We start from the raw sequence: 9,455 nt of genomic DNA on the forward strand, positions 1-9,455 counted from the left end.
AGCACTTGCGGGGGTGGAACCAGGAGCAAGGGTGTAACAAGAATGATTGAACTCCAAAAGGAGTTTTGGCCATCACATTTAAAGGGACCATTCTCCTTTTAAATGCCTTCCTTCCATAGGAAATAATGGAGGATATGGGCACCTTCTTTGGGGGCTCATAGAATTGGACCCCCGGTCCAATCTTTTTGAAACTTGGAGGGTGTTTTGAGGAGAGGCATTGGATGATGTGCTGCAGATGGTGCCTCTACCACAAAAAACAGCCTCCCAAGAGCCCCAGATACCCACAGATCAATTCTCCATTATATCCTATGGAAATTGGTCTCCATAGGGAATAGTGGAACTGCCCAGCAGACATTTCCCTCCCCCCTTGCTTTCTGATGACCCTGAAGTGGGGGGAGGGCCTCCAAACCAGGGGATCCCATGCCCCCACCTGAGGATTAGTAGTATAGTATACAAGGGAGAATCATGGGGAGATAGCAAACCAAACAGAATACCATGATATGATAACAAAAACTATTAATTGCAATAAACACAATTTATCAAAGAGTCTTATAAATCAAAGATTTCAGGTTTTCACGGCTGGTAACATCATTAGGGTTTGTAGAATCTTTCGGGATCAAGTGCCGTGTTCTACTGGAGAAAGTTTTCCTTCTAGACGTTTCGTTCTCAGCTGCGGAGAACATCCTCAGTGGCATTGCAGCCGGAGCAGGCGCTCTGACCTTCTTGGCTGCTGTGCATTGAGTGGGGCCAGGGCTGCTGGAGAGCTGCTATTTCTAGGCTGGAGGGGGTGTGATGAAAGGGCAATTGGTTTGTGGATGTGCCCATTGTTTGGTGGGGCTTCCTGGAAGGGTAGTGATAAGGAAACTGGCTGTTGAGTGTGACCATTGTTCTGTGTTAATTGCTGGGAGGGTTGGAAGGGGTTTGAAGATAAGGAAGATGGTTGTTGACTGTGCTGATTGTTCTGTGGAATTTGCTGGTTGTTCTGAGACTTTCTGCAATTTATAGTCTGTAAGGTGTTTTGCAGAGCTGGGTACCAGCAATTAACACAGAACAATGGTCACACTCAACAGCCAGTTTCCTTATCACTACCCTTCCAGGAAGCCCCACCAAACAATGGGCACATCCACAAACCAATTGCCCTTTCATCACACCCCCTCCAGCCTAGAAATAGCAGCTCTCCAGCAGCTCTGGCCCCACTCAATGCACAGCAGCCAAGAAGGTCGGAGCACCTGCTCCGGCTGCAACGCCACTGAGGATGTTCTCCGCAGCTGAGAATGAAAGGTCTGGAAGGAAAACTTTCTCCAGTAGAACACGGCACTTGATCCCGAAAGATTCTACAAACTCTAATAGTCTTATAAATATAGTGATTTTTTCACATTTTTTTTCAAACATTCTTACAACAAGGTCAGTAATTCACACAAAGCCATATAGGCCTGTAATGTACTCGAAGACGAGACGTGTTGAAGGCAACATACTTTATTAGCTGGTACATCACAAGAGAGCGAAATGCGGGCCGGGTCCTGCTTTATATACAATACCCGGAACAGCCCTCCAACTGGCCCAGTCCAGAGAGCCAGTTTGGTGTAGTGGTTAAGTGTGCGGACTCTTATCTGGGAGAACCGGGTTTGATTCCCCACTCCTCCACTTGCACCTGCTAGAATGGCCTTGGGTCAGCCATAGCTCTGGCAGAGGTTGTCCTTGAAAGGGCAGCTGCTGTGAGAGCCCTCTCCAGCCCCACCCACCTCACAGGGTGTCTGTTGTGGGGGAGGAAGGTAAAGGAGATTGTGAGCCGCTCTGAGACTCTTCGGAGTGGAGGGCGGGATATAAATCCAATATCTTCTTCTTCTTCTTCTTCTTCTTCTTCAATCCTGGCCATTCAAACTTCCCGCCACAGATTTTAATTGGCGGAGTACTTTCACGTGCTACACCCAGTGACCAGGGGACTTCCTCTGGTCACCTCTGCCATGTCGCTGTGCAGTACTTCTGGATTTCATCGCAAGACACAACACTCCTCCCCCCCTAGTTCAAGATACATAGTCCTTCAAGTAGGCCAGTGCCCTGCGTTCCTGGGTTGACCGCCTTGGGGTTATTTGGGGCATTGGAGCTGCTGCCATGGAGGGGGTCTCTTCTCGGGGACTCGCCACCTGCGGATGGCTGCCTGGCTCTGGTTGCAGTTCCGGAACCGCCAGTCTGGATGGGTCGTACTCCCCGTTGGTTGGCCCTTCCGCTCACGTCGTCGGTAGGGTTGGCGCCTGTGGGGCCGCTTTCGGGGGTTTCGTTGCTAGCTCTCCCCCGCTCGCCGCTTCCCCAACCCCTGTTGGTTCTTCCAGCAAGGTGTGGCGGGGCAGCTGGTCTATGTGCCTCCTTAGGATCTGACCCCCCTTGGACGAGACCTCGTACGAGCGGGACCCCGTTACCTGAAGCACCTGGGCGGCAACCCACTCTGGGCCGCTTGGAAAGTTCTTTGCATAGACCGGGTCCCCTGGAAAGAATCCCCGCGCCGCTTCCCTGACTTTGGGGGAACTGCAGACGTCTGTGGCCCTGTCTGGGTGTAGCCTGTCCAGCCTCGTAATCAGTTTCCTCCCCATTAGTAGTTCAGCGGGGCTTGACCCGGTGATGAGGTTGGGGGTAATTCTGTTATGAAATAAGAAGGCTGCCAGGCGGTGGTCCCAGTCCCCCTGTATGATGCGACCCAGGGTCTCTTTGGTGGTGCGCACCACGAGCTCTGCCTGGCCGTTGGTGGTCGGATGGAAGGGGTCAGACCCGATGTGCTTGATGAGGTACCTATTCACAAACTCTCGGAATTCTCGGAAGGTGAAAGTGGTCCCATTGTCCGTGACCAGGGTATCGGGGATCCCGTGCATGCAAAAGGCCCTTCACAGGGCTCTGACCGCTGCTGCTGTGGAGGTGGAAGCTACGGAGATCACCTCTAATCACTTAGTATATGCATCGACCAGGACGAAGAATATTTGGCCCTGGTATGGCCCTGCAAAATCTAAGTGAAGGCGGGACCACGGCCGCCGGTTGGACTCCCAGCGGTGGATGGGGTGCTCGGTGGATCGGGCCAGGATTCGTGGCAGGGTTGGCACCTTCTCACCCACCCTTCTATCTCCTCATCCATACCCAGCCACCATACGTAACTGCAGGCCAGGGCTTTCATCCTCACTATCCTCGGGTGTGTTTCGTGTAAAGCGTCTAATAATTGCTTCCTCATGGGGGGGGGGAACCACCACTCTGCTACCCCAGAGTATGCATCCCTTGTATGTGGATAGCTCATCTCTGCGCGATGCGGACGCCCTGAATTCAGTGTCCACTTTGCCCGTAGGCCACCCACTTCCCACCCAGTCCAAAACTCGTGCGAGTATACGGTCCTTGCCTGTGGCCCGAGCGACCTCAGCGGTGTGGAGAGGCCACTCGGGCAAAGACTCCAGAAGCATCACATGGTGGGCTGGGGCAGGATCTGGGTCCATCGAGGGAAGTGGCAGGCGGCTAAGGGCATCTGCGTATCCCATGGCTTTGCCCGGGTGGTGCACCAGGGTGTATATGTATGAGTTCAGAAACTGGTTCCACCTCAGGACTCGCTGTGATAAGATTTGTGGGGTCTGACGGTCTGGAGTGAGGAGGCCCAGGAGTGGCTTATGGTCTGTGGCAATCGTGAAATGCCTACCATACAGGTAGTCGTTGAATTTGTGTACGCCCGCCACGATTGCCAAAGCCTCCTTGTTGATCTGAGCGTAGTTGCGCTCTGCGGGGGTCAGGGTTCTCGAATAGTATGCCACCGGAACCTCCCTCCCGTCTGGGAGTTGGTGTCCCAGAACTGTGCCCACTTTGTATGGGGAAGTATCACAAGCCAAAATCAGTGGCAGGGCTTCGTCGAAATGGTGGAGCACCGCATTGGAGACAAGGAGATGTTTGACTGCCTGAAAAGCGGCGGCTTGCTGCTTTCCCCAAACCCACAGGGCTTGTTTATCGAGCAGCCTGTGGAGGGGTTCCGCGATGGCCGCTTTGTGGGGCAAGAACAAATGATAAAAATTTAATAACCCCAAGAAACTTTGTAGCTCTGCCTTGCACGTGGGAGGCGGGGCGTGGACTATCGCCCTGGTCTTGTCCTCCATCGGGTGGATTCCCGTGGCATCAACAGCAAAGCCCAAGAACTCCACCCTCGGCACTCCTAGCGAGCATTTTTCCTTCTTTACTTTTAGACCCGCCGCCTGGAAGCGAAGGAGCACCTCTCTCAGGCAGCTGCTGAACTCCTCCGCATCCGGGGCGGCAATCAGAACGTCATCGAAAAACGGTTTCACTCCGGGGATCCCTTTGAGAAGAGAGTCCATTATGCTCTGAAAGATCCCCAGAACTACACTAACCCCAAATTGCAACCGCCGTACCCTAAAAGCTCCTCTGTGGGTCACAATGGTCTACGCTTCTGCTGTCTTGGCGTCTACTGGGAGTTGCTGGTACGCTTGGGCCAGGTCCAGTTTCCCAAAAATCTTAAAGCCTGCTAAGGCCGCCGGGACGTGGCTGACCACTGGAACGGGGTAGGGATTGTCCTGGAGCGCTTTATTTATAGTGCACTTGTAGTCAGCGCATATTCGCACATCCCCGTTCGGCTTCACTGGTGTGACTATGGGAGTTTCCCAGGCCGCATAGGACACTGGTTCTAATACTCCCTGGGCCGTGAGTCGGTCCAGCTCCGCTTCTATTTTGGGTTTTAGAGTGAACGGAACTCGCCTGGCCTTTAGTCCGATTGGTCTAACTAGGGGATCGAGAGGTAAGGTGATGGGCGGCCCCTTGTAACTCCCCAGGGACCCATCAAAAACTTCGGGGAATTTCAGGCACATGTTCTCGAAGTTGGTCATTTGCAACTGCTCCACCCCCACTAATTGAATACCTAACGGTCAAAACCAGACCAGTCCCAGTAATGTGGTGAGCTGGCGCTTTACCACTAGAATGTCCAGTGGCCCCCTGAAGTTCATTCTCTCTACTTGTACTCTGGCCCAGCCCAAGATGTGTATGGGGTTTTTCTGGAAGTCCCGCAGTATAAAATCAGCCGGTCTCAGTTGGAGCCGGCGGCGGGGGCACAGTTTCCTTAGGGTCTCCTCCGAAATTATGGAGATGGAGGAGCCTGAGTCCACCTCCATTAGGCATGGAGAGCCTTCAATGAGGACAAACATTTTGACCTTGTCGGGGGCAGAGAGGGGCAAGTTCATTACCTGCAGGCTAGTCGATGATGTTGTGTGAGCATCGGTTGAGTCCTGGTGCGCTGTCTGGCATCTGCGATTGGCCTTGGCCCGGCAAGCCCATGCTATGTGGTCCACCTTTCCGCAGTTCCTGCAGTCCATGTTGCTATAGGGACAGTCCCACCTCTCGTGGGGGTCGCCGCAGCTGGCACACTTGCTGTTGGCTGGTCTCTCTGTTGCTCGTTGCTGCGTGGGGGCTCTTGGGCCCGTTCCTTGTGGGCAGTGGAGCTGAAAGGCCTCTTCGTCCTCCGGGTCGCCAGGCGCCATCTCTTCCTGGTGGACTGCTTCTCCTCGTGGGTTGTTGTACGATTTGGAGGCTCTCTCGAACGCGGTTGCTTCGTTGGAAGCTTGTTGAAGGGTGAGCTCCTCCTTTGCGAAGAGCCTTTCGTCTCGGAGGCCCCAGACAAATTGGTCTCTCAGGGCTTCCTCCTGCTTGTTGAAGCCGCAGTTCCCTGCGATCTGGCGGAGAGCAGCCAGGTAGACGGCAGCCGTTTCTCCGGGCCCTTGATCTCTCTTGTAGAAGAGGAATCAGCGGGCGATAATGGAAGGCTGGGGCAAGAAATGCCCGGTAAGGAGTCTGACGATCTCCCCATACGTTCTCTCGGTGAGCTTCGCAGGGGCTGAGAGACCTCTGGCAATCTTGAAGGTGGCCTCCCTGCAGACACTCAGGAGAAGGTCCCTCATGCGGCTGTCGGTAATCATGTTTGCGCGTAGGTAGCATTCGACCCGCTCCGTGTAGGTCTCCCACCTCTCGGGGTTGGCGGGGTCAAACTCAACAAGATGGCCCGTCGTTACACTCAGGTTCACCATGGCGGCGGCAGGTGCTTCTGTCTCTTGTGGCTCCGTGCCTTCCTCGTCTCCAGCCAGGTCAGCGACTTCCCGCTTCGAGAGTCCTCCTAGCTAGATCCCACCTTCATCACCAGTGTAATGTACTCGAAGATGAGACATGTTGAAGGCAACATACTTTATTAGCTGGTACATCACAAGAGAGCGAAACGCGGGCTGGGTCCCACTTTATATACAATACCCGGAACAGCCCTCCAACTGGCCCAGTCCAATCCTGGCCATTCAAACTTCCCGCCACAGGGGACTTCCTCTGGTCACGCTACACCAGGGGACTTCCTCTGGTCACCTCTGCCGCGTCACTGTGCAGTACTTCCGGATTTCATTGCAAGACACAACAAGGCCATTCACAATAACTGAGCACATACAGTACTTAGAGAGAATACAATTCCCACAATAAGGTGCTGAGTGCAAAAAGTGCTTACATACTAAAATGATCAAAAGTTCATTTTTTGAAGACTCCGCAGGTCCACCTTCAACGGAGCCCGAAGCCGGCTGACACTTGCCTTGGGAAAGTTTGCAAGTGCTTGTATTTGTTTTTGAATAATTCTTTACTGGTGAGTGTTTGTACTTAGCTTTCAACCAAGGAATTGGTGGGTAGATTATAAGTGGAATGAGTATGTATTTTAAGATGTTATTTTTTTGTACAGTGAAAGTTTGGAAGAACGTCTGTCTTCCCTCTTTGACAAAAGATTTTGAAACAGTGCAGCAAGTGTCAGCTGGCTTCGGGCTCCGTCGGAGTTGGACCTGCGGAGTCTTCAAAAAATGAACTTTTGATCATTTTAGTATGTAAGCACTTTTTGCACTCAGCACTTTATTGTGGGAATTGTATTCTCTCTAAGTACTGTATGTGCTCCGTTATTGTGAATGGCCTATATGGCTTTGTGTGAATTACTGACCTTGTTGTAAGAATGTCTGAAAAATTTGTGAAAAAAAATCACTATATTTATAAGACTCTTTGATAGATTGTGTTTATTGCAGTTAATGATTTTCGTTATCATATCACGGTATTCTGTTTGGTTTCCCACCTGCGGATTGGCAACCCTAAGACAGAGGGAGGTTGATGAGCTAAGATGTGTGTTTCAGTATTCCTAGCCAAGACCTTTCCAGTTTGATTGGAACTCACAGGGTATCTTAATGGAAACATGCAGGAGAAATTGCTTTAGACACGGCCATGTGAAGTCACTCCAAGTCAGACAGTTGGTCCATCAATATCAGTGCTTTCTACTATGACTGATTCTGGTTCTCTAGGGCAGGGGTGTCAAACATACAGCCTGGGGGACAGAACTGGCTCATCCAGGGCTCTTATGTGGCCCATGAGCAACAGGTGCAAGGGAGGAATTGAAGTCTTCTCAAGGAGGGAGTAGATGGAGCCACTCTGATTGCGGCTTAGGCACGGTGGAGCAACTTCATCTGCAGCAGTCAAGGAGCGTGGGAGCATCTGCCCAGTGCTGCAACTACTGGCAATTCAGTCCACTCATGTGGGTTTTCTGCTATAACCCCTGCCAACCCAGAGGGTTTTGCAGTGAGGACACACCAGCTTAGAGCTTACAAGCTGATATTCTTTTTTACAGTTTATATCTCTGGGACCCGGCATTATGTTTCAATGCACACATGGCCCACCTGACAAAGTGACATTTATGTCAGATCTGGCCCTCATAATGAATTCAACACTTCTGCTCTAGGGTGTTATTCAGAGAAATTCCCGCTGCCTAGTAACTAAGCTATTTTAGAACGCAATCCTAAGTAGGTCTATTCAGAATCCTGTTCAGTGGTACTTACTCCTAAGAAAGTGTTCAAGGTTGCACTTTTAATGGAAGATGCTTGGGACTGTATTGCACTGTCCTCCCCGCATTGAATCATAGAGTTGGAAGGTACCTCCAGGATCATTTAGTCCAACCTCTTGCACAATGCAGGAAATTCACAAATATCTCCCTCCCTCCCTGCCATGGAATGATGCTCAGTCCTAGGACAAAAACAACCACAATGAAGCATGGGACCAGTTTGGGGCACTGGAGCCTAGCCCATTATCTGATATTTCATGTCAGTTAAAATGAAAAGTTCTTCACTGGAATAAAGTCATTTAGGTGGAGTGACAGCTGTAAAAGATCCAGATGGGCAGCCGTGTTGGTCTTAAGTAGTAGAACAAAGTAGGAGTCCAGTAGCACCTTTAAGAGCAACAAAGTTTTATTCTTAATAACAAAGTAGGAGTCAAGTGCATCTTTAAGACCAACAAAGTTTTATTCAGAATGTAAGCTTTCGTATGCATGCATACTTCTTTAGTTAAGGAATGAGGTACAGTGAGCAGAGCTACATATAGCTGGTGGGCAGTGGTTTAGAATGCAAACTGGTACAAAGTTAAAATCCAGTTTATTAGTCCAAAAATGCCAGTGGAAGCAAAAGAGACTACTGGTATCTTTTTCTAACAAAGAGGGATAGAGTGAAGATTAATGTGTCACGAAGGAGTTATTTACCTTACATGGGAAAATGTGTGTTTTAATGTTGTTGTTTTAAAAATTATTTTCATGCTCCCCAAAGTAATGGTTAGGAAAAAATGCAATTTGTTTTCTGAATCACAGACAATTAGAGATTCTAGTGGCAGGATGAATTATTTATCCACCTTTTTGAAATTCCATTCATTTCTAAAACTCAACTAAGTAATGGGAATCAGAGACAGAAAATAATGCATTTGCTGAAATCCCCACTGAATTGTGTGAGATGGTTACTTCCAAATAAATATGCATAAAATCTGACCACACCAGGGTCTCCACAGGATTGCTAGCTCTGGTTTGGGAAATACCTGGAGATTTGGAGGTGGAGCCCGAGGAGGCTGGGGTTTGGAAGAGGGAAGAGAATCCAAAGGGGTATTATGCCACACAGTTCATCTTTCAAAGTGACCATTTTCTCCAGGTGAATGGATCTCTGTCACCTGGAGATAATTTGTAATAGTGAGATATCTGGAGATTGGCAACCCTTGGTCCTCAACCCTCCCAAACCTGCAGGCACCATTGGAATCCTAGCACACTGGAATCCTAGTGACACTCACTGAAAATGTTGAGACAGTGTGCAACTACAATAAAAAAGGACAACACTATGCTGGGAATTATTAGGAAGGGAACTGAAAACAAATCAGCCAGTATCATAATGCCCCTGTATAAATTTGATCATGCGGCCTCATTTGGAGTACTGTGTACAATTCTGGTCACCATAGCATTGGAAAAAGTGCAGAAAAGGACAATTAGAATGATTAAAGGCTTGGAACACTTTCCCTATGAAGAAAGATTAAAATGTTTGGGGCTCTTTAGTTTGGAGAAATGTCGACTGAGTTGCCATGTTGAGGCCCACTCACTCAACCTCAACAGATCCCTTTGAAGT

This window comes from Heteronotia binoei, chromosome 4 (assembly GCF_032191835.1).
Source record: "Heteronotia binoei isolate CCM8104 ecotype False Entrance Well chromosome 4, APGP_CSIRO_Hbin_v1, whole genome shotgun sequence".
Taxonomy (NCBI): Eukaryota; Metazoa; Chordata; class Lepidosauria; order Squamata; family Gekkonidae; genus Heteronotia; species Heteronotia binoei.